At 41.3% G+C, this 26,759-nt stretch overlaps 1 long non-coding RNA gene across 2 annotated transcripts in view; it reads left to right on the top strand.

The window, feature by feature from the left end:
• LOC122541284 overlaps positions 1-26,759 on the top strand; it is a 68,507-nt gene that overhangs the window by 25,365 nt on the left and 16,383 nt on the right. Inside the window, exon 2 of one of the 2 annotated variants that reach the window (XR_006309551.1) lies at positions 16,330-17,780. This is a non-coding gene — a long non-coding RNA (uncharacterized LOC122541284). Of the gene's footprint in view, positions 1-16,329; positions 18,111-26,759 lie in introns of those variants that run through there. The other variant, XR_006309550.1, reaches the window with a different exon arrangement.

Genomic DNA, 26,759 nt, shown 5'->3' with positions numbered 1-26,759 from the left:
TATACTACAGACCTACAAATAGTGAGGGGGAGATAAAAGAACATAGATATAGACAACTTTCTGCTCATTGGAATAAGAGGGCAACAATTGGAGGACAGTTATTATAAGTCACTTTGAGGGTGGAAAATGGTGTTTCCAGGAATTTATTTATAAACAATATATGACAAGCCCAATGAAAGGAGATACTATTCTGTATTTAGTCTTGGGAAATGAAGATGAGCAAGTGGGTGAAGAGCCATAATGGTGAAATTGCCCACAATTCGGTTTGATTTACTCTTATTATGGAAATAATATGATTATGGAGATAAATCAGGCGAAAACATTTTAAACTGGGGAGGGCAACTTTTACAAAACTGACTAATGATTCAGCTGGACAGTATCGTTAAAGGAAAAACAAGTGCAAGACATTAATAACTGAGATCCTTGGGGTACAAAGCAGATATATCCCCTCCAAATATAAGAATGGTAAAAGTATGACATCCTTGAGTCAAATCTTTTTGGTTGAGCTAAAAGTATTTCTTGATACTGTTTCTTGATCTTCACAGTCAATTTGGTGGCCATTGTGATTCTATCCCAAGGACAATATGGTCTTTACTTAATAGCACAATACCTCATACCAATGGTAGTGGTGTATTGATTAGCATCCATACCATAGTACGCCAGATCAATAGGCTCCATTGTGCATTACAAACCTTGTTGTTTATATTGTAACTGTCAACTGCTCTATCTTGTCAACTGCTTATCAGTTGCCTTGACTCTTGATTAATTTGCAATAATTTGTTGCCAGAAGCTACGATCAAAGAATTGCACTTAGAAAGCGGTAACAGTGGTAATATTTGTTTTCAGTTGCTTGAGAAACATCCATTTTTGTACAATATAATTGGACATTGCTTTGAAATTGCCTTCCCACCTATGGGATTTCCATAAGTGATTTCACAGCATAACAGCTCCTCGACTACTGATCTTGCTAAATATGTTGTTTCATGCTCTGACCATTAGGAGTATTCCAGCAGCAAGTAAAGTTCACAGTGAACTATCAGCATGATCCATAAATTAAAAATCAGCAAAAGTCAGATTTTGCTTTTGACAAACTCTGTCAATTTTATACTATTATGGATGATATATAGTATGCATTCTGTCAATTAGCCAATAGTGAAGTTTTACCTACGCTGAAAAGCATTGTAGTGATCTGATTGATGTAACAGTGGGTTGAGTTTATCTCTGTCTTCTCTGTTCCTATACAAACACTTGTATGCATGGACTAACACAAAGGAAATTCAGAGGGGAAATATTTGCCGACATTGTATGGAACATAATATGAAGAATGGGTCAATAGAATTGACATTAGTTCCATCCTGTAAAGTTGAGCACTGAGTCTAGCTGCCAAACCTAAGGAAACTAGTTGTTCAGAAATCAAATAGATCATTTAAGATATAGCAGCATAGGAAAATGTGCAATGGGAGTGACCTTACTAAATCGCACACAATAACAGTTCTATTGCTCTAAACCTGCCTTTCTGATACTGGTCTACAAAAGATATTGTCCACAAACCTGTCTCTTTCATTTTGAGTAAACACAAATGTTTAGCATAAGTGAAATGCAACCATGTCATTTCAAGACTATGTAACTGAACTGCATTCTGGGATATTATACAATTTTTTTCATGCTATCTAGGGGTTTGTTGGGAGGCACAAGGATGAGAAACCGATAGAAAGATGACCAGATAATCTATGTCCGAGCACCAGGTGAAGTTTGAGGGGAAGGCCGAGGGAGTGTGATGTGAGCGCACCACTGCCCATAGAGTTGACAGACTGTAAAATGGATTGAATGATCTTAACTGGGTAGCGGTTTGAATGAATTGCCTGACGTTAGCCTTCATTCCAACAGTGACTCTGCATTTCAGTGCTAAGAACAGTAATGGCCAGTGAGTGGAAACCTGATCTTCTGCTGTGTAGCAGGACAAGAAACCTTAAAGCCAAGAGCCCTCCAATTACCAGATTGCCACAGCAAGCATGTTTGTAAGGTGGTTAATATGGTGTGCATGAGGGAGAGTTTTATCTGCAGTGTGGGGGAGAGAGAGAGTAACTACGGCATAAATGATGTTCTGTCAAATGGTGTGAGGTATTGTTAAATAATGAATGTTCCGTGTATGGAATGAGCTGCCAGAGGATGTGGTGGAGGCTGGTACAATAGCAACATTTAAGAGGCATTTGGATGGGTATGTGAATAGGAAGGGTTTGGAGGGATATGGGCCGGGTGCTGGCAGGTGGGACTAGATTGGGTTGGGATATCTGGTCGGCATGGACGGGTTGGTCCGAAGGGTCTGTTTCCTTGCTGTACATCTCTATGACCCTGTGGACATTCCTTCTAACCTTGTTTATAATGGATTACACCTTAATCTGGCCCCTCAAATCTTCTGCAAGGGGCAGCAACCTTTCTACATCGACCCTGTCACATCATCTGACAATCTTGTATGTTACAATAAGGTCAATTCGCATTCTTTTATATTGCAGTGAGCACTGTCCCAATCTACCAAACCTCTCCTCATAAGACAGTCCATCCATACCAAGGGTCAGGATGGTAAATCTTCTCTGAACTGCCTCCAATGCTAGTACATGTTTGCTTCGATGAGGAGTCCCAAATTTTTCACAGAATACCAACTGGGGTCTGACTTGTTGCTTGTATAACTTTTGTAATAACTTCCTAATTTCATGATCCATTCTCTTTGAAATAAAGGTCAACATTCTTCTGTACTGACCGCTGAACTTGGATCCCATCTTTATATTCATGCTTGGAACAACCAATTGCATCTGTTCTGTAGTCTTTCTCCATTTAAAAAAAAATAAACTCAACCATTCTTCCTGACCTCATTTTTCCACATTAATTTTCATCTACCAAGTATTTGCCGGCTTGCTTAATCTGTCAATATCCCTACGCAGACTCTTTCTGTCATTTTCCCTACTTGGCTTTCTGCCTACTTTATGGATCGTCTGTAAACTTGGCTAAAGTATGGTCACGTTCCTCATGCAAGTCATTCATGTATATTGTAAAGAATTGAGATTTCAGCACTGATACCCATGGCGATCCTCTTTCCGCATGTTGCCAAACAGAAAATGCTCCCCTTATCACAAGTCTCTGCTTTCTATTCATCAGCTAATCTGCGACCAGACATGCCTGCTATATTGCTAGCTTATTTGTTTGTGTGTCTACAACGCAGACTAATGCTAGCAGTGAGGGTTCAATTCATGCTTTGGCTGAGGTTGCAATGCAGGGTTCATCTTCTCCAACTCTTCTTGACAAATGGTGAACCACTGCTAGTCATCACCTTTGAATGGGAAAGCAATGCTACGGTGAATGTGTAACTGTATATCTGATGCCTTATCAAACTGATAAAGGGGAGGTATTGTGTATTAAACATTTGAATTTTCAGGAGACCATAAGCTCATAAGACAAAGGAATAACAGTGGACCAATCAATCTGTCCCATAATTCAATGCTGTTCAGATAATTCTCAACTCCATTTGCCTATCCTTTCTCTATAACACTTGATTCCCTTATTGTCTATCTCAGCCTTGAATATTTTGAACAATTCAGCCTTGATGGCCTTCTCTGGCAAATAATTCTATCGGTTCATTAACCTCTGAGAGAAATAATTTGTCCACTACTCTCTCTCTAAATTCTGAGATTGTGCCCAGGATGATATATTGCCCCCCTAGTGCCAGGATCAAAGATGTCTCTGAGCAGCCATAGGGCATTCTGAAAAGGGAGGGCAAGCAGCCAAAAGTTGGGGTCCACATTGATACCAATGACATTAGGAGGAAAAGTGATGCGATCCTTCAAAGGGAATTTCGGGAGTTAGGTAGCAAGTTGAAAACAGGACCTCTTGGGATGTAATCTCCCTTTGTCACAGGTTAGCAGGGCCAGGAATAGGATGATAACACAGGTGAATGCATGGCTGAAGAGCTGGTGTAGGAGGGAGGATTTCATTTATCTGGCTTATTGGCATCTCTTCCAGGGCAGAATGAGGGACTGCACTTAACTGGAGGTGCATGACTCCAAGGCAAGGTAAGTTTACTCATGCCTCTGAGGAGAGGTTTAACAAGGATGGCAGGCCATTGGGAATCAAAGCATGAAAAAAACTTGTGGAGTGATTGAGAAAGTAGAAGTTAAGTCAAGTAAGTGTTTTAGGATGAACTGGCAGGGCCAGGTCAATAAACATGGTGGGACTGGTGGTTTGAAGTGTTATTTATGTTAACAAAAGGACAATTGCAGGTAAAACAGATGCGCTTAGAACCTGGGTTATAACATGGAACTGCATTACTATAACCATTACAGAAACTTAGTTGAGAGAAGGGCAAGTCGACATTTCAACATTTCACAGTTTAGAAGTGAGAAAGAGGGATGTAAAAGTTGTGGGGACGTTGCATTCCTGAGTAAAGAGCATGTCACATGCATGAAGAGATGACATCTTGGAGGGCTCATCTAGTGAGGCCATGTGGGTAGAACTCAGGAATAAGAAAGATGCAATCACTCTGATTCTATAGACCCTCCATTAGACAGAGGGGACAGATGTGTTATCAGAACATGGAAATATGTAAAAGTAGGTTGTGAGAGGTAATTTCGGTTTAAACTTTAAGATGTGCCTGGACCACAGACTGATCTATAATAAAAGACAAAACTTTTGTGAATTTGTCTAGAGCGATTATTGAGAAGCGATTTTCATTTCTAACATAGGTGATATTAAAATTCCCAGTATTCATTGAGGCTCCCTTATATCTGGGACCTTAGACGGGGAAGGACTTTTCAGGTGCATCCAGGAGACGTTTGTAAAAAGAATGTGTAGTCAGTTCAACTCTATAATTGGCAGCACTAAATCTTGTATTGAGAAATGAGCTTGACCAGATGATCAAAGTTTCAGTGGGGCAAGGAGAGGTGCATTTTGTGAACAGTGATCAAGATTTAAGATAGCTAAGGACAAGAATAAGACTAAAATAAGACATATTGGTACTTCCAGAAGAAGAACATAGTTTAGGTATGTTGAGATTGTTGTTGGGAAAGTCATCAGCCTTGGAGTCAGAGTCGGGGTTCAATGACAGAGTTTATTGTATAAGGGAATACCGGAGTTCCGGGAGAGAAAGACACCAACAGCATCGTGGTCAGCTGTGAATTTTCTCTCAACCTGGAACACACGTCAAGATACTTTTCTACATTTTGTGATATAATAGGTCAGTGATGAGGTTATTGTCTCTGTAACATAGTTTGTTTGCTGTCAGGAGAAAGTGAGGTCTGCAGATGCTGGAGATCAAAGTTGAAACTTTATTGCTGGAACAGCACAGCAGGTCAGGCGTGATATAATAGGTCAGTGATGAGGTTATTGTCTCTGTAACATAGTTTCTTTGCTGTCAACATTGTAAAATCATTGATAGTTTCGGTGCAGTTATTGTCAGTTCCAATGCAGACATTGTCAGTTTTCAATGTCTGTGCGGAAGCCCATTGCTGTAGTAATGGGACAATCGCTCTTCCTGACAAGGATGATAACTGCAGCTTTGGCTATTATCACTCTGTATTGAGTCCATATTAAAGTGTTAGCATTTCAATCAAAGGTGTTGGCTGGACCCAGACACTTCGGCAGGCAGTATATGCTACTCATGTGTATTCTGTTCCCCACCAGCCTTAAACTCATCAACTAGGTTGTGGGTGCATTGTGCTGGCATTCTGGTGGCCCCAGGCCGTGTCAGTGTTTGCTGTGCTGTCTCTCTCCCGTATTGTGGTCCAATGGCCATCTTGTGTGTTGTGTGCCTAGTGTCAACCTGCCCCATGCCATCTCCCACTTCAATATTCTCGGGTTTGTTGCTTTTATGAAGGGCGATGGGTTAAAAACACTAAGACAAATAAACCCTCATGACCTGAAGTAATTTATTCCAGAATCCTCAGTGGGGCAAGAGAGGAGATTGTTGGATGGAAGTATTAAATTGGGGTAAGGTTAATTATAATAATATTAGGCAGGAACTGGAGAAATTAGATAAGGTGTGGCTGTTTGAGGGCATACTCACATCTGACATGTGTGAATATCTTAAAGTCCAGCTGCTCAGAGATCAAGACCAGCATGGTCCTGGGAGAATGAAAAATAAGGATGGGAAACCTGAATGACAAGAGATATTGAAGTTTCGTAAAAAGAAAAGGAAGTATATGCAAGTTTTAGAAAATTGAAATCACACTAGGCACTTGAGGAGTATAAAAGAAGCAGGAAAGAACTTAAACAATGAATTAGGAGCCATGACATGTCCTTGCTAAGAAGGATTAAAGAGAGTATCGAAGCATTTTATACATATATGAGGGCAAGAGTGTAGCTAGGGAAAGGGTTGACCTATTGAAGAACAAAGGAGGGAATAGATGGGTTCCGTACAATAATTACGTGCAACATTGACGTCATTATTGGCCACATCCCCCAATCTTTATATCCAATTCAGTAAACACATGGATAGTCCTAAATCTTCCCATAATCTCATGGTGTCCACCAGATACCTTCACCACCTGTCTGATAGTTAAGGACAGTTATACTCCTTTCAGACATTAGCTGGCTATATCACAATAATTGAAAATAATCTGCATACTTACTTAACACTTAGATCTTTACCAAATTCTGTAAGGCAATTTACATGTCTGACCAACATTATTACAGAAGCTAGGAAAGAATATTAATTTCTATCAATTGTTATGAAGTCTATAAAATCAATTCTGATATAAAATTGTTCAAATTCAGAGACACAGCTGACAATTTGATAAGAACCCCTCTCTCACTTCAGCCTGAGAGATCAAACAATCTCTCTGACTTGCAGTTGTAGTCACAACCTCCACTGCTCATATTATAAGTGAGTTTTAAACTAGAGTTTAGTTCTTGAACAAATCTTTGTATTCTTTCTATAACTAACTTTCTCCTCTTAGTAGAAAACATCGATTAAATTTCTTGATAAGGGTGAAATTCAATCACTTTACAACTTTACCAAGTCATTAAAAAAAGACTTGTTTAGATTCCACAAATAACTAAGTGACAAAAGCACATCTTCACTTTGTGATTTGTAAGCTGAATTTGTCACTCTTGATCATTGGTTGTAAGTATTTGTTCATCTATATCTACACTTAATCTTTAATTGTTTCTCTAGCCACACTCTTGGTCTCTCTTTTTACAACCTTCCTCTGCCCTCCTCCTGTGCCAATGGTCTTTCAGAGGTCATGTTTGTATAATGTTTTGCTATATCTTCCCTAACAATGCAGTGGGTCTCTCTGTCTGCCGACAAATATTTGCTCAAGGAATGCAACTTACCTTTTCTCAATAATTTGGTATTTGAATTCCTAATTTTGCAATTACCTAAAAAGTTTAAATACTGTCAGGATCAGAATTTTCCTCCTACTTTTTAACTAAATAATAATCTTGGGACTGTGGCTAAACTAGGTCATTCGAGAATGCCCCTTATTAAAATGTTTATTTGTTTAGAACTGCCTGTTTACGGAAACCTGACTAAATTCCTCAACCTTTCTTCCTACCGAGAATCCTATTTTCTCTAGTATCTCCACAAAGAGACTACAAGTCTAGCTGTGAATACCTGCTATATGTAGATGCAAATCCCTTTCAGTCATTTTGTGTCAACTGAAACACCACAGGTGGCTATCTTGTCAACTTTGCTACAACAGAGTTTAAATCGAATAAATGCAAGGTGATTCATTTGGTCAAAGCAGAAAGAATCTATACAATAAATGGCAGAACCCTAAGCAGCATTAACATTCAGAGGGATCTTGAGTTGCAAATCTATAGTTCCCTGAATGTGGCAATACAAGTCATAGAGTCACAGAGTCATAAAGATGTTCGGGTCCAATTCATCCATGCCAACCAGATATCCTAAATTAATCAAGTTGCATTTGCTAGCACTTGGCCCATATCCTTCTAAACCCTTCCTATTCAAATGCCCATCCAGACGCCTTTTAAATGTTGTTATTGTGCCAGCCTCCACCACTTATGATGATGATGATGATGTTGAACAATTTCAGAGGATAATGAACAGTTGGCTAAATGAGCCAACAGATGGATTTCAATGCAAAGAAATGTGAGATAATGCAGTTTGGTAAAATAAGTGTGGACAGACAATACAAGATATTGGCCATGGTAAATGCACAGCTACAGCGATAGGGTAGGGGGGATTTGTGTGGTTGGAGTGCTTTTCAGAGGGTTGGGATGGACCCAATGGGCGGAATGGCCTGCATCACATTGTAGCGATTCTATGATTCTATACGGTGGTTCAGTGGTTAGCACTACTGCCTCACAGCACCAGGGACCCGGGTTCAATTCCAACCTCAGGCAACTGTCTGTGTGGAGTATGCACATTTTCCCCATGGCTGAGTGGGTTTCCTTCGGGTGCTCTGGTTTCCTCCTACAGTCCAATGATGTGCAGGTTGGGTGAATTGGCCATGCTAAATTGTCCATAGTGTTCAGGGATGTATAGGTTAGGAACATTAGTCAGAGGTAAATATAGGGTAGGGGATTGGGTCTGGGTGTGTTACTCTTTGGAGGGTCGGTGTGGACTTGTTGGGCTGAAAGGCCTGTTTCCACGCTGTAGGGGATTCTAATTCAATAATTCTAAGTTCAGAGGTACTACTTAAGGGAGAATATAGGAACAGAGGAATCCCAACTTTCAAGTACATAATTGTCTGTATGTGGCCAGGAAATTGAAGCTTTTTGTTAAGAAAGCTTATAGTTTATAACAGAGGCATAGAGTATAAAAGCAAGGAAGTGATGCTACACATTGACAAATCATTGGTCAGACCACACTAGGAATATTGTGTTCAGTTCTGACCACTTAATCTCAGAGAAGAGAATAAGAGGTGACCTTAATGAGGTATTCAAAACAATGAACAATTTTGACAGGGAAAAAAAGGATATTCCCTTTCCACTAATTGGTCGTAAACAAAGGTTACAATTTCAAAGTGGTCAGCAGAGCCAGGAGGGAGATGAGGAGAAACTTCTTTATTCAAAGTGTTGCTCGGATTTGAAAAACATTTCTCCTGGAAGAGAGCTGAAGGTGGATTCCATACTAGCTTTCAAAAGAGATTTGGCTATGTATTTGAAAGTGGGTGAATTTAGAGTGCTATCGAGATAGAGCTGGAGAAAGCGATTAGCTGGGTAGCTCTTTTGGAATCTGACAGAGAAACGATGGATCTGAACCCTTCTGTAAAATTCTATGATCTATAAGGAAATACCACAAGAAAAATATCAGTTGGTTCTGAGAATATACTGATGTTCAGAAGATCATTGTGGTAAAATTAGGAGAGTATAGATCTTGGGGAGATTGGATATTTGTGCACTATATTAGACATCTAGGGTTTACAGGAGATTGGAAATAATGAGAGGATAAAGATCAAAGTGTCAAGTATGTGATTGCAATTGTCAGTGGTTGCAGATACTGGTATAACATGAAGACAGTGATCCATTTGATCACCTGGCAGATTAAGAGGAGTGTAAGAGGGAAGTGTAATGCTGAGGGAAAAGTCAGTAAAACGGTTAAAGTGGATATAACAGGTCATTTGCAAGACAAATAACTCCTGGATTAAATAGGCCTTGTCTGACTTTTGATGTTGGTTGTTGCTGTCAGATGCAGGATGCCAAGATGTAGGAACTCAACCTTCCAGCCAGAGTTTTGGTGGCTGGTTTGTATCTCCAGGAATCTTTCTGAAGTAGCGAACAGATTCCCTTTACCAATTTCTGCTCGGCACAGTCAGTAACATAGACGTGAAAGTGGAATTGGAAAATAATTTTTTAGATTAGATTCCCTACAGTGTGGAAACAGGCCCTTTGGCCCAACAAGTCCACACCAACCCTCCGAAGAGTAACCCATACAAATTCATTCCCCTCGCCTATAAATACCCCCTGACTAATGCACCTAACACTGTGGGAAATTTAGCACGGCCAATTCACCTGGCCTGCACATCTTTGGATTGTGAGAGGAAACCAGAGTACCTGGAGGAAACCCACGCAGACACAGGGAGAACGTGCAAACCTCACACAGTCACCCAAGGCCCGGGTCCCTCGCGCTATGAGGCAGCAGTGCTAACCACTAGCACTAGCATTGTCATTGGATTTAATTTTACCATTTCATTGCAGTTACATATAACAAAATGTTTCTTTTAAAATTCCTCTATGTGCGTGGATCAGATTCTGTCTTTTTGCTCGAGTCCCTCTAGGATTCAAATTATATCATGTCCCCTACCATGTATGAACCGGAAAGAAAATATTTGTTCCATTTCCACTTAAATTTATCATTACATATTCATTTTTATGTATGTTCACAGCATAATTTGTGCTAAAAAGGAATCACTGGAAATAAATATTCTGCAACAAAATTATTTGAACTTGATACTTCAGATAAAATGAAGGCCCACTAAGCATAATTTCCACTGAATGTATATCAAGGAAATGCATTACTCTGAACAACATTGCATAAGTTTGTACACATGAACATCACTAGACCATGGACTATGTCCCTCTTTAGCAGCAACTTCATGGCATTTATCGCAGAATATATCCAAAAGCCATCTTGATCATGTGATTATTATTTGTTCCTGATATTTCATTCATTGAAGTGGTCACTATATTTAGTATGCTAACCGTTATCTCTAACTAGCATTGACTAGCATCGTGGGCGGCACGGTGGCGCAGTGGTTAGCACTGCTGCCTCACAGCGCCAGAGACCCGGGTTCAATTCCCGCCTCAGGCGACTCTCTGTGTGGAGTTTGCACGTTCTCCCCGTGTCTGCGTGGGTTTCCTCCGGGTGCTCCGGTTTCCTCCCACAATCCAAAAATGTGCAGGTTAGGTGAATTGGCCATGGTAAATTGCCCGTAGTGTTAGGTGAAGGGGTAAATGTGGGGGAATAGGTCTGGGTGGGTTGCGCTTCGGCGGGTCAGTTGGACTTGTTGGGCCGAAGGGCCTGTTTCCACACTGTAATCTAATCTAATCTAAAAAAAAAGGTGGTGCTGTTGAGCTGTTGCAGTCCATAAGTGTAGGTAGAGAAATCCAGCTGTTAATATCCCAGTGTGACTCAGGAGTGAGTTCAAGATTCTGACAACCCACTGAGTGAGAAAGATTTTCCTCGCATCTCCTCTAAACCTTCTGTCCCTTATTTTAAATTTGTTATTCATCTGTCCATCTCGGGAAATATTTCTTCATGTCTTACCTATCTCTGCCCTCATAGTTTTGCACATCTCAATCATGTCCTTCTTAATCTCCACTGCTCTAAGGTGAACAACCTCAGTCTATCCACTCTCTCTTCATCAGTGTAATTCTCAGGCCCAGTCCACACCCTGGTAAATCTTCCATACACTATCTCCAGTCTTAGCATGTCTCTCCTACAATACAAAGAACTGCAGATCATACCCTAGCTGTGGTCTAACCAAAGTTTTATACAGGTTCAGCATAACCTCCCTGCTCTTTGGTTTTATGCCTAAACTGATAAATGCACGTATACCATATGCTTTCTTAAACACTGAAAGAACTTGTCCAGATACTTTAAGAGCTGAAAATGTGTTGCTGGAAAAGAGCAGCAGGTCAGGCAGCATCCAAGGAGCAGGAGAATCGACGTTTCGGGCATGCTCCTTGGATGCTGCCTGACCTGCTGCGCTTTTCCAGCAACACATTTTAGCTCTGATCTCCAGCATCTGCAGTCCTCACTTTCTCCCAGATACTTTAAGGACCTGGTATACATGCATACCAATGTTCCACTAATCCTCAGTGCTTCCAACGATCCTACCATTCATCATGCATTCCCTTGTCTTTTCCCCTTCCCAAGTTCATTGCACCACATTTGTCCTCCTGTGGTCTACGACTATGCTCCTCACAATTTTCCACTCCAACATTTTTTGCAACATCTGAGAACTTACTGATCAACACTCCTATACTCACGTCTAAATTATCTTTGGACTGTGAGAGGAAACTAGAGCACCCAGTGGAAATTCAAGCAGACATGGGGAGAATGTGCAAACTCTGCACAGTCGCCCAAGGTGGGAATTGAACCTGGGTTCCCGGTGCAGTGAGACAGCAGTGCTAACCACTGAGCTATCGTGCCATCCTCTCAACCATCACCCTCTACTTCCTGCCACTCATTCAATGTGGATTCTATTGCCAAATGTTTTTGGATCCCATGGACAGATAGCTGTGATACAAGTCTCCCATATGGGACCTTATCAAAAGGCTTGTTAAAGTCCATCAGGCTATATCAAATACAGTGCCCGTATCTGCACACCTTGTTACCTCTTCAAAAAATTAATCAAGTTGGCCAGACATGATCTCTCCTTAAGAAAACCATGATGACTGTTCTTTCTTAATCCCTACCTCACCAAATGCAGATTAATTCTGACTCTCAGACTTGTTCCCAGTCTTTTTCCCACCACAGAGTTTAGACTGTAGTTTCCGGGTTTATGTCCTGCTCGCTTCTCAAACAATGGTTGTCCTCAATCCTCTGGCACCTTCAGTTCTCTGAAAGTGGAGACATAGACAGGGCAGACAAGAAGGCCTTTGGTACACTGGTCTTTATCAATCAGGGCACTGAGTATAGACGTTGGGAAGCTATGTTGCAGCTATGCAGGACATTGGCGAGGCTGCACTTAAAGTATTTTGTTCAGTTTGGTCACTTTGCAATAGGAGCGTTATTATTAAACTGGAAAGCGTGCAGAAGGAATTTACAAGGATGTTGCCTGGACTCAATGGTCTGAGTTATAAGGAGAGGTTGGACAAGCGAAGACTTTTTACTTTAGATTGAGGAAGGGGCACATAATAGAGGTGTAAAAGATCATGAAAAGCATGGATAGAGTGAATGCACTCAGTCTTTTTCCTAGGGTTGGGGATTCAAGGACTAGAGGGCATTCAGTTTAAGGTTACAGAGGTAGCACGGTGACACAGTGGTTAGCACTGCTGCCTCACAGCGCCTGAGACCCGGGTTCAATTCCCGCCTCAGGCGACTGACTATGTGGAGTTTGCACGTTCTCCCTGTGCCTGCGTGGGTTTCCTCCGGGTGCTCCAGTTTCCTCCCACAGTCCAAAAAGATGTGCAGGTCAGGTGAATTGGCCATGCTAAATTGCCCGCAGTGTTAGGTAAGGGGTAAATGTAGGGGTATGGGTGGGTGGCGGGTCGGTGTGGACTTGTTGGGCCGAAGGGCTGTTTCCACGCTGTAATGTAATCTAAGAATAATATGGAACCTGAGAGGCAACTTATTTTTTACACAGAGGGTGGTATGCATACGTGATAAGCTGCCAGTGGAAAATTTTGAGGTGGGTATATTAACAAGATTTAAGTACAAGGATTAGAAGGATATGGGCCAAGTGCAGAGAAATGGGGTTAGCAATGATGGACATTTTGATCAGTATGGACCAGTTTTGGCCAGAGGGCCTATCTCCATGCTGTAGGACTCTATGACTCTATGACCAGAGAAATTGAAATTTTTGCAAGTGTCCGCATTATTTTCTCCCCTACTCAACAACCCAAGATATATTTCATCCATCCCTTGTTCTTTTTCTATTTTATGCCTGCTAAAGAAGTTTGCACATTCTCCCCGCGTCTGCGTGGGTTTCCTCCAGGTGTTCCGGGTTCCTCTCACAGCCTAAAGATGTGCTGCTTTGGTGAATTGGCCATGATAAAAGTCGATAGTGTTCAGGGATGTGTAGGTTAGGTGCATGAGGCAGGGGAAATCTAGGAGTAATAGGGTAGGGGAATGGGTCTGGGCGGGATACTCTTCAGAGGGTCGGTGTGGAGTTGTTGGGCAAAATAGTCTGTTTCCACTGTGTAGGGATTCTATTCTCTGATTCTAAACCACTCAGAATCCCTTCTTTGTCGATGCTAATTTTAAAAGTTGCATCATAGACATTTCCCATGATTGCTTTACCTCTATGGTCCACTAGTGAACACTATCCCAAAGTATTCATTTAAAGTGCTACCTATTCCCTGGCTCTATGCACAAATTGCCACTGATGTCCTCATTTTCCTTAGTCCGTAATGGGTGCAACTCTTCCCTTCTTTATAATTTTACTCTTAGTGTACCTGTGAATCAATGCAAATAGTAATAGACTACTAGTTGTTAGTTTTAGCTTGAAAGGGCATGTTGTGTATTGGAGAAAACTGACTGTGAAAACTTCTTGAAGTACATTTAGTTGGAGATATAAGCCAATGAGAACTGGTCATTCTTTTCCCCATAAAAATCTGCGAGATATAAACCTGTAAATGGTTATTTTAAAAACAGTCAATCCTGTATGGTTGAGAAAGCAAACTACTTACATTCCTTGAGGAAGAAATGCTTACTTTATTTGAACAACATGAGCTGCTGTCGCCAACAAAGAGGACAGATAAGTTACTGTACATGGGAATGTCTGAATGGAAAGTACATTTGATTCAAGGTCAGAGCATAAAATTAAAACTTTGCAGCTTTCAGGATCTTTATTACATTTGTCTTATTGCAACAAAGGGAAAGAAGTGAAGTTGCCATAGTCCGACTGAACCAGAGGGCTGCTCTCTCAAAGAACCACCAGTTTAACCTGAGGAGCACCAGGCCTCAGGCAAAGTGAGAAGTTCAGAAGGAGACCACAGTGGCTCACTGGCTGACTCACAGCACCAGGAACCCAGCTTCGATTCCAGTGTTAGGTGACTGTGTGGAGTTTCCATGTTCTCCTCGTTTCTTTGTGGATTTCCTCCAGGTGTTCTGGTTTCCTCCCAAGGTCCAAAGATGTGTAGGTTAGTTGGATTGGCCATGCTAAATTGCCCTGTAGTGCACGGGGATGTGTTAGCTAAATGCAGGATTATGGGGCTAGGTTAGGCCTGGCTGGGATGTTCTTCAGAGGGTCATGCAGACTTGTTGGGTCGACTGGCTTATTTCTGCATCGTGAGGCACCTGTGAGGCTGTGTAAGAATTAAAACATGCTGTTGACATCATCCTTGCAATCTAACCATCCAATCAATTGAACTAATTGAAGTCCTATTGGAAGTATTGGAAGAAACTAAAAACAGAAATAAACACCAGACAATGAACTATTCTGGAAGAAGAAGAGGCTAACCTGAGTATTTATTTGTTAGATGCTGAGCATGCAGATTTAATTATGGTTAAATAAGGGAATATAAGGTTCTCCCAATAAATGCTAAGTATCTCTGTTACACAGTGGAAGACATGAAACACCTCAGGATTGGTTAAACATGAAGAGGAAGAAGAGAAGGTAGAAATTATCAGCATCATCATCATCACATTACAAAGAAGCACACCCAACAACTTGACTCCTTGGATCTCAAAATGAATCTGTGGAGATGATGAAAGCTGCATTTGTAACATGCAATATATCTGAAATTCTGAAGCTCTAGTCCAGCTAAAATATCATTTTATCATCACTGCCTCCCCCTTTGAGCTATGCCTACTGAGCAATGCTTTCTGTACATCGAGTAAAATTGAGCAAACTTCATTTGCTGTTGTTCTGTAGCTTAGGTGTAACCTAAGTTTCCATTACATGTGAGAGTGCTGATTTTATTTGCTATTCTGAAGGTCAAAAAGTCTGTGTTTCCTTGTAGAGAGACACAAAATTATGGTGAGTGGGGTTTATACTACAAATGTCAGTCAGAGCTATACAACAGTCAACGTTCATCAGCTGGGGGACCTGGGCCATGTGTTTATAAAAGCAGGAAGTGCTGAAAACCTTTGCTGATCACCCTACTCAGAGATGTTAGTACACACTGCTCAAGCAGGTGGGACTTGAGTTCAGGCCTCCTGGGTCAAAGGTAGAACCATTACCACAATGACCCAAGAACCCTTTCTCATGGCTACCAATAATTTTCAATTGAATGAATAGTAGCTGCTATTGATTAATACTGGAGAGTCATTCCCAGTGCATTAAGTCCTTTAGTGTGATAGATGTGGTGGCAATTGTCATTAATCTGCAAAATGACCATCTTCAGTGATATACACAGAGGTCATAATACAGAGACACTCACTGAACAACCTGAGTCAATGCTGAGCAGGACATGCAACAGAGTTGCTCAGGTGGCCATTAAGACTATGCCAAACATAATGCAAGGCATCATTGACTTAATATGTTGGACTTTTTTGGTTTCTTTTTTATTATTTAGTTTTACAATTGAAGAGAAAAGGATATTTGATAATAATCGTCATTTGTTCTCTAAATTTGGTCTGCGTCACAGCATAGATGCATGTATTTGTGCAACAACTGAGCAGTTGCAAAATAAATCCTATTTCTCTTATAAACTTTGGTAGCATTACAACTTTATATCCCAAATAACGCATTCTTTCTAATACAGAATATACCAGCAGCATGACCCACAAGACTATGAAATTGGCTGAGATAACAAAGAGCAAAATTATAGATTTCTTGCGAGTCTTCATCTCCAAGTCTTCCTGTTTTGACCCACTGCTATTACCGCAAAGTCTTCTCCGTGCTCTGTTGGCAACTACAATATGCCTGACGGTTAAAGCATTTAACAACAAAATCAGAACAAATGGGACACCAGGGGTGAAAATATGATGGAAGAGCTCAACTGTTGCCCAGACTGGTGATTCCAAATAGTCCCATCTTACAAAACAAAACCAGGGAAAGTTGCTCAGTAAATATTCAGCTGTAAATATGAAAAACCAAAACACATTCTTTAAACAGCTCAGCACAGTCACTGTTCCCAGGACCTTAAATGCCACTTTTTCAGTGCAATATTTGACTTTCAGCGTCTGGCAGCAAATGGCCACAAAGCGATCAAAAGTGAAAACGACAGTGAACCAGACAGAACAGTCTGTGACTGCAAACAGTAGAATTGCATGGATATGACATACAGGGATGGACTTCACAAATATAAACTGTTCATCATAAACAATTGGAATATGCCTCAACATCAGGTCAATGATAATGACCAGGAGATCTGCCACTGCCATGGACACCAGATAACGTGTTGGACATTTGGAGAGACCACAATTTCCTCCAGACAGTATCACAATTGTTAGTGAATTAGCTGCAAAGAAATAAAATAACTTAATCAGACAGAGGATACATTACCAATTTTATTAATGAACCATTGAGATTTGCAAATATGCTTCATTTTCCTGAAATGTTTCAAAATTATTGTACCTGTGACTTGGCTACCTTTTGGATCATGTGATGACCATTTACTTAGATGAAATATTGAATTTCCATTAATATTTGAAACAAATTAACTAAATTGGAACACATAATAAAAGATAAATGCTTGTCAGAATACTCTATTTGCTCTTTCCAGAGCACAAAATGTTAGCTTTGCATGTAACAATGGCATTGGAGAATGAGAGAATTGAAACTGAGTTTACTTTCCGCTATAGGGTTGGAGATATTAATGCGAGCTCCTTCTCCTTATTGTTACCCACTGGCCCTGAGTTATTGGGAGAGGGCTGCTCTCTCTTATGGTTGTTCATTTTAACATGCAATGGCCAAAGAATATGTCTTTAGTCATTGCACTGTTGCTGTTTTGGCAGATTTGAACATGAGAACCTGATGCGGATGAGTCTCCTCAGGAATGATGGCCCTGATGTAGTCAAAGATGACCTACACAATATATATATTCACATTTACCAAGTTCCAATGGAAATCTCTATTTCAGGATCCAAATGGCTGGACTCGAAAATGAAGCAGTGAACAAGGACTTTGAAGGGACTCAATCACATCCCACAAGTAGGAATGCCCCCGCTGAATTCTAGTTCAGCACAAGATCATGATAGGAAGGGGGAGCTGGTGAGGATATATTAGGTCCATAAATTGTTTATAACTTAATATTTTTAAAATTAGCTTACTTTAATAATTTGGCTGTCTTTTATGTTGTCAATTGATAAATGATTTGCTGTTATGTTATAGCGCATGTTATAGTTGTCTTGGTCAACACTGATGTTTCAATGTAATTGGGATTGTTCTGTGTTGTCCTGAGCCACTGTAAGTGGCTCATTGATATTGGAGTAATATGGTGTCTTAAAAATTCTTTCAACAGCATTTAACTTAATAAGGTGATAGATAATGCCAGTATAATGATTATTTGAATGTATTAAACTGACTATATTGTCTTTGCAACAAGGTCTCACTGAATTGTTATCTTTGTGACAGTGATTTACATCAGCTTAACTGAATGATTGAAGCAGTTATTTGGAATGTTTGTACAGGCAACAAATCAGAGATGCTCAGTTTATCATCAGTAATGTGGAGGAGGCAGGGTTATGTTGGGTTAATACTACAGCGAACCTGTACGTTTGTTAATATCTTTAGTCAAAGTACTTACAGTATGAATCTTATTTTCTTTCTCACACCCCTGAACACCTTACAAACTCTCGCCAAGCCAAAATACTTGTGGAGTGCAGGGAGTGAGTTTGTAGTGGTAGCTACTAGAAAAAGGATAAAGAACTGATGTAAACGCTCAGGAACCAAAAATCTACTCTGAGTATAGAATCATAGAATTCCTACAGTTTAGAAGCAGACCCATCGACTCTCTAAAGAGCGCCCCACCCAGACCCAACCTCCTACTTTCTTTCTGTAGGTCTGCATTTCCCATGGCTAATCCACCTAGCCTTCACATCTTTAGACTGTGGAAGGAAACCAGACCACTCAGAGGAAACCCATGCGGAGAATGTGCAAACTCCACACAGAGTGGAATAAAACCTGGGTCCATAGCTCTGTGAGACAGCAGTGCTTCCGACTGAGCCATCGTGCCTCCCAAATGTAATTTTAACAGAATCGATGTTTAACATGCAGTGGAGGCATATCATTCCAAGATTATGACTTTGGTCATTGTGCTGTTGATTCAGGGACAGAATAAAGAATAAAGAATAACCATGACCTGGGATTTTTGGACTTTAAGGTATGCTGTTTAAATTAGTGAGTCTAAGATTCCCACAATAGTAGTGTTAAACACGTGTTGGTTTTTAGTATGTTTATCAGTTCCCTCTGAAAAATTAAAGCCTTGCCTTGCAATTACTGCAGGAGAGTCACTGATGATTCAAATTTAAAATGTTATCGGTCCTGTTGGAAATTGTAGCAACAAAATAGATCCAATAATTCTTAATTTGGCCAACAGAATAATAATCAGATTGGAATATTTGCAGTATAGGAGCAAAGGACATGATAGAAAATTAAATGTTGGACTGTTCGAGAGGTTCCTTCACCTGTCACTGATCAGCCAGAGCTCAATTATTTCACAAATGTGCACCATGAATATTAGCAGTACAAAATCAAGGGAAGAAGTGAGCATAATTCTCACCACAAGACTTAGAGGGGATGAGCAGCTTTGTAGACTCTCAGGTGAAATGTTTAACATTGTGGATTTTTCCAATAATGAAAAGAATAAAGTTTGTGCGAAGATTAATAGCTCGGGTGCTCGTTGTTGTGGTTCTGTTCGCCGAGCTGGAAGTTTTTGTTGCAAACGTTTCGTCCCCTGGCTAGGCGGCATCATCAATGCTTGAGAGCCTCCTGTGAAGCGCTTCTTTGAAACGTTTGCAACAAAAAACTTCCAGCTCGGCGAACAGAACCATAACATGAAAAGAATAATTGTACATTGTTCAGGGTATTTTAGCCGGAGATTCTTTCTAATGAAACCTAAAGGATCAATGGCCACTTTGGGCGGCCCGGTGGCACAGTGGTTAGCACTGCTGCTTCACAGCACCTGAGACACGGGTTCAATTCCCACCTCAGGCGACTCTCTGTGTGGAGTTTGCACATTCTCCCCGTGTCTGTGTGGGTTTCCTCCGGGTGCCTCCCACAATCCAGGTTAGGTGAATTGGCCATGCTAAGTTGCCTGTAGTGTTAGGTGAAGGGGTAAACATAGGCAAATGGGTCTGGGTGGATGGTGGGTCGGTGTGGACTTGTTAGGCCGAAGGGCCTGTTTCCACACTGTAATTAATCTAATCTAATCTTTAATGGCCAATAGAAGTGGAGTATAAAATAGATGAATTTCTATTTCTTAAATGTATATTTTGAATTGTTTAATATGTCAGCCCAGTAGTAAATTCAGAAGAGAATAGGAACAGATTCTATAATTTTCTTTTGTGGTCTTTTACCAGGCTAACCGCTGTTTCCAATCCACATTATTGGCTTGTACACTGCGGTCCAGGCTACCATTTTATAATTTTCAGAAATATGCAAGGGCAGAAATTTAGAGGAATTGAGAATAAAATTTAAGGGGGGCATTGAGAAGATGTGGGCACTGAGACAGTTACATTGAACGCCAGACCGTTCTAGGCTCACAAAGCTCTATTTGAAGATAAAACTGGATATGGAGCACAAAAACAAACAGGACTTTGTGAAATTTAATAAACATTAAAAAGGTTGATATTAAAAGGTATAGTTGGCCCATTTTGCCCAAGTGAACTGAATAGTCCAGAAAGGAGATGATGATTTTGAAAAGCGAACAGCTGAGATTTGAGAAAGCAGTTTGGGGAAGAAGGACTTCAGTTACATTTACTGGCTTGTGAAACTGCACTGTTTGCAATAAAATAATGCAACTATTTTTTATTTGTCTGTTGTATCCAAGATTTGTACCTAAGTACTTGTACTTAAGATGTCACCATAAGAGGCAGATATTGTAAAAGCTTTTCACTGTACTTCTAGTATGGAGTACATGACAAAAGAGGCTGTTCTATTCTAGTCTAAAGGAGATTAGACCAGGGTACAATAGAATGAACTTTCAAATCAACCAGGTCAAACAGGATCCCACTGAAAGATAGAACAGCTTCAAGGGGTTGAATGGCCTACTTCTGTTTCAATGTTCCTATTACGAGTGGGTAAGGTGGAATAAAATAAAGAAAAACTATTTGCAATGATTAAAATAAACACAGTGAGAAACAAAAAAACATGATTAATTTGAATGTTGAAGGACGACTGGCAATACAAGGATAAGCATAATAATAGGAGAAAGTGAGGTCTGCAGATGCTGGAGATCAGAGCTGAAAATGTGTTGCTGGAAAAGTGCAGCAGGTCAGGCAGCATCCAAGGAACAGGAGAATCGATGTTTCAGGCATAAGCCCTTCTTCAGGAATGAGGGCTTATGCCCGAAACGTCGATTCTCCTTTTCCCTGGATGCTGCCTGACCTTCTGCTCTTTTCCAGAAACACATTTTCAGCTAAGCATAATAATAAGCAACATATCAAGCAATTGGTATACATTTGGAATGCCATCCGTGTTAAAGTAAAGCATACAGTGCTTTTTCTTTCAAATAAAAGTTGGCATTGTATAAAAATTCTAAGTGGAGCAATTTAAATCTGAATGGTACAACTTTCAATCAAACGACCTGATTTGTAGGGCACATAAAACTAGTGAACTTAATATCAGACATTGAGAAAGTCATCTAGAAATAACCACAAAGCATAGCAAATAAAGAAGCAGCCAGCAAGAAACTCGAACAATTCTTTAAGACTCAAATGAGTTTTGTGTACAGTTGGGATCACTGATATTTCACAGGGAAGCAAAGGATTTGATCAGAAATCAGAATAAACTGACTGGAAAGGCGAAAAGGAATTTGAATCATCAGTGATGTGCAGTGAATAGACAAGCGGGCATTGCAAAATCATGGGGGGCTTCGATCGAGCAAATAAGGTTAATTTGTTGAAACGTCCGGAAGAGTCAGTTGGTGTACAATAAAAATGAAAAATTATTTCAATTGAGGACAACATATTTAGGTCACTGATCAAATTCATGTAAAGCAAGAAATCATTTTATGTTGCTGTTTTTTTAAATGAGTTGTCAGGAATCACGGTGGATGCAGATATATTGGAGAAAGTGAGGACTGCAGATGCTGGGGATCAGAGTCGAGAGTGTGGTGCTGGAAAAGCACAGCAGGTCAGGCAGCATCCGAGTAGCAGGAGAATCAACGTTTCGGGCATAAACCATTGCTGATGAAGGGCTTATGCCCAAAATGTCGATTCTCCTCCTCCTCGGATGCTGCCTGACCTGCTGTGCTTTTCCAGCACCACAGTCTCGACTCTGGATTCAGATGATATATTACTGTGTCTGAAGACAAAGAAATGCCACTGAAGGAGCAGAGCTGTAATTGTGTATTCCTTCCCAGCCATGACTTTCAAAAAAAATGGGAGCCTGATCACAATTGTATGCATGGGGGATAGAAAAGAAGGTCAAAAAAATATACATAAAGGAAGTAAACTGAACCCATTGAGTGAGACAGGGCAGCAGAGGTAGGATCAAAAAGGGAATCACGGAAGAAAGCATTTTGATAGGTATTGAAAAAAGGAAAGGATGCACATCACAGTAGGACAAGGGCAGGAGAATGACAGGAATTGGAGCAGTGAGGTAACGCAAGGATGCAATCAAAACATAAAAATATTAGCATTAATCAGACAATATTCTGGCAGGCATGGTTGATGCTGATATAGCACTGGAAATCGTTCAACGTCAAATAAACACCAATGTTGTCTATCTGCCTTATCCATGCTCAGCTATTTCCCAGGGAAGAAGAGAATGCTGTTGATGAATAAGCAACCGATATTGTCAAAGGGGATGATTACAATGTACCTAATATTTAGACTTGAAGTACTGAATTGAAAAAGGCACTCCCGATAGTAACAGAAATGACACAGCTAATGAAAGGTAACAATCAGTGTTTACAACGGCTTATATAATTAATGCTGGGCTCACCAACAACAGCAGCAACAAGGAGATTGCAACAACATTGAAGTAATGTGGCATTACTGAGCGAGAAAGCTCACAGCTCTTACCAGAAGCACCAACAAGAGCTAGTACAGGATAGTAAATCTTTTCAAAAATTCGAAGGAGCAAATATATCCGATTTTCTAATGGCAGGACATCATAATGGGCGGAAAGGTGGTCAAGCTCCCAGGAAAAGCTCCGGATAATAGGTCTAATATCCCAGTGTACTGTTTTCACGTCCCGACCCGCTGCTGTGAAATTCGGATCCATTGTTCAGATATCAAGAAAGGCTGTTGTGACATTCTATTCTGTTGTTTTCAGGTTGTGAGCTATAGTCAAAAAAAAACATTCAACTTATTTTTCTCAGATTCCAAACCATTATAACATTCCCATTAATTGCCAAATTCCCATCCACCTTCTCAATCGCAAAACCTGTAGATCCTTATTAGTGCTGAAGTTGACACTCTCACTGACACTATAACAGAATGCAGTCAGCCTCTAATTAATAGATGAGCAGAACCCTCTAGTGGCATAATTGGGATCCTTAGAGATGTTTATTAATTTCATTTCTGCTGAACAAACTGATCCTCTTAACTCCTTCTAACCCAATCCAGGCTAAAGCAGAGTGTTGATGTGTTATTTTTGAGGGGTTTTCAGGGCAAAAATGGTCAGCATGGAAAAGGCTTGGCCAGAATATTTCTATCATTTTAAAACATCTAAATAGTAGCCGAGATGGTGATTGGGATTACACCTTGTTTTTAAAAACGAAATGTAAAGGAATAAACATACATGAACATTGGTTGTTGAGACCAAAGTCACTGCTAGGAAAACTTGTGGGAGTTTTGTTTCAAGAACATGTATAAGTTGGTCTGAGGGCCTGTTTCCATGCTGTTTGACACTGTGACTCTGTAATATAAGACACAGAGGCAAAACTTGCCCATTCAGCCTATTGTCTCAGCTCTTGTCATTCACTGTGACCATGGCTGATCTGATCATCAGAACCTCCCCCTTCCTCATAACTCCAAATTCCTTTAGTAATTAAAAATCTGTCAATTTCAGCCTCAATAAAGACCCAACATTTGGAGGTGCCTCTGGTGAAGAATTCCAAAGACATACTATTGTCTTGAAATAAGGAAGTCCTGATCATCTCCTCTCATAAATTTCTAAAAACTCTTTCTCGGAGATTATGTCCTGTGGTTCATGATTCTCCCACAGTGGGGTACAATCATCCAGTGTCTGTTCAATCAAGCCCCTTCAGGATCACATATATATTTACAGCAATAGGTTCACATCTCATTTACCCAAACTCCAGTATGTGTTCACCCAACCTACTCAATATCACCTTATTAAGAAAGAAACTCTCCAAATTCTGGAGTAACCTGTTGAACCTTTTCTGGACCAAATCCACACCAATAGCACTTTCTTAGATGATAGGACTGGAAGTGTTCATAGTATTCTTATTCTGGCTTAACAAGTGCCTTATTTAGCTTTCGAAATATTTCTCTGTATATATCTTCTACTTACTTTGAAATAAAGGTCTCCACTTGGTTTGACTTCCTTATTGCTTGATTAACTTCTATGCAAGTTGTTCTTTGATTCACATTGAGACCTCCAATCCCTTTGTGCTACAGCTGTCTGCACATGTTTTTTTCTCATTTAGTTAATATATAGCTCCTCTATTCCTCATTTCAATGTGCACAACCGCAATATTTACAAAATTATTTCCATGTATTTGTCTACCACTCGAACCTGTCGATATGTACCTGAGGTGCAGTAATTGACCTATATACCATTCTGACAGGGCTAGAAAGACTAGTTGGGTGGAAGTTGTTTCTTCTGGTTAGGGAGTCCAGAATCAGTGTTCAGTATCAGATATTGAATGGGTTATTTGCATCTGAGAGTGGGCAAGCTGTTCAAATTCTCTAACACAGCACATTCTAGCAAGTTGTTCAGTATCACTTCTCCTTCATGACTGCATTCTGACTCTGATTTGTTAGTTCATGGGTTTCTATGTGGTCCTGTAATTTTATTAGAAGAGATTTCTATCTAAAGTTACTAAAATAATTTATACGATGAAGGAGCGGCGCTCCGAAAGCTAGTGTGCTTTCAATTAAACCTGTTGGACTATAACCTGGTGTTGTGTGATTTTTAACTTTGTACACCCCAGTCCAACACCAGCATCTCCAAATCATAATTTATATATGGCTGCCTGTCATTTTGTTTCTTCATACTTTTGGAATAAGCGTGAAATAACTTCACAAAGGCCGGGATCCCATCACCAAGTCACCCTTTATTTACTTGTACACAGTACACAGAGCCACTCCTAGGATGTCCCAGAATGCCCTGGGGTACACCACAGTCAGCCCGTCCAGCCCTTGAGAGATGGTTGACCACCACCAAAACAGTTAAAAACAAATACACTCACTCTACTGAGCGGACTGGGGCAGGGTAAGGGATGCCCACATCCTCCTCAGGAGTGCACCAAAAAGGTTTCTGAACCGCTTATGCTCTATCAGGTCCAGCCCAGGTGCTTGGTGAGCAGTCTGGGCCGAACAGAAGACGAATTCAGACGAGTTCCAGCGGTCAAGCTGGGCTCTATCTTGGTGACTGTGCATCTCCTTGACAAAGTCCCAGAGTTCCCTTGGGGGATGAGGGGGAGCTCAGTGGGGGTCACTGGGAGTCAAAAACCTCGCTGGAGATGGACTCCGTATCATCCCCAGTGCCCACCACCGAACCCGAACTCTCCTCCTGGCAGTTGCCCACAATCACCGGCCCCACCCCCCGTGGTGAGAGTGAGGGCTTGGCTGGCGCTGCCAGCTGGCCTCAAACCCCCAGCCACCTCACCCCCAGAGTCACCGGTGGTAACTTCCTCAGGACACCCCTTCCCAGAATGCCCTGAGGTTGGGTCATCGGGCGACAGAGGCTTAGGGCCCGGCTCCTCCCCTGACACTGGGACGCCCAATCCTCTGGGAAAAGGTCCTCCCCCATGGCCAAGGCACCCAGAAAAGCCATCAAGGAGGGAGGTTAAACATCTTTCTCCCCTCCATTGCATGATGACTCAGCAGGGTTAGAAGTATTACAAGCAGTACCACAGCCTACATGGGGCTGTGGCTCTTCCATGGGGATCGGTGGGATACCGGCAGCAACACAGGGGCTCCGGGAAGGCCAGGTCACGGTGCAGGAAAGGCAGGAGGCACCGCGGGCAAGCCCCCTGGAGAGTGACAGCGCCATTGGTGTACCATGGGGAGTCCTCCCCCTCCTGTCTGGGACCCTGGATGGAGGTGATGGAGTGGTGTGCTGGCAGGTTTTGCATCTTTCACAATTGCAAGATGATATGTTCGATGTATAGACTGGTTGAGTAGAAAGTGAATAGTTTCATCCAAACATAACAAAAACACTGTCCCCCTTGTCCTCAAATACCTGCCCACTCGTCTCCACATCCAACACATCATTCTCAAACACTTTGACCAACTCCAACTCCGTGGGCAGCATGGTGGCACAGTGGTTAGCACTGCTGCCTCACAGCGCCAGAGACCCAGGTTCAATTCCCGCCTCAGGTGACTGACTGTGTGGAGTTTGCACGTTCTCCCCGTGCCTGCGTGGGTTTCCTCCGGGTGCTCCGGTTTCCTCCCACAGTACAAAGATGTGCAGGTTAGATGTGCTAAATTGCCCGTAGTGTTAGGTAAGGGGTACATGTAAGGGTATGGGTGGGTTGCGCTTCTGCGGGGCGGTGTGGACTTGTTGGGCCGAAGGGCCTGTTTCCACACTGTAAGTAATCTAATCTAATTTAAACTGGACCTCACTACCAAGAACATCTTTCCCCATCCATCCCTTTCTGCTTTGCACAAGGAGCATTCCCTTGACTAATCCTTGGTTTGTGCCACCTCCCCAACAACCCCCCAATAACTTCCCCTGCAACAATAAAAGATGCAAAACCTGCTGGCAAACCAATCCCTCACCTCCACCCAGGGCCCCAAACAGGTGAGACCTCTCTTCCCTCCCTCGTCAGATCCACACCCCCAACCAACCCAACCTCCACTCCCGGCACCTTCCCCTGCAAACGCAGGAGGT

The sequence above is a fragment of the Chiloscyllium plagiosum genome, chromosome 37 (genome assembly GCF_004010195.1).
Source record: "Chiloscyllium plagiosum isolate BGI_BamShark_2017 chromosome 37, ASM401019v2, whole genome shotgun sequence".
Classification (NCBI taxonomy): Eukaryota; Metazoa; Chordata; class Chondrichthyes; order Orectolobiformes; family Hemiscylliidae; genus Chiloscyllium; species Chiloscyllium plagiosum.
Note: the sequence above shows the minus strand (reverse complement) of the source record. Positions and strands in the feature narration are given on the sequence as shown.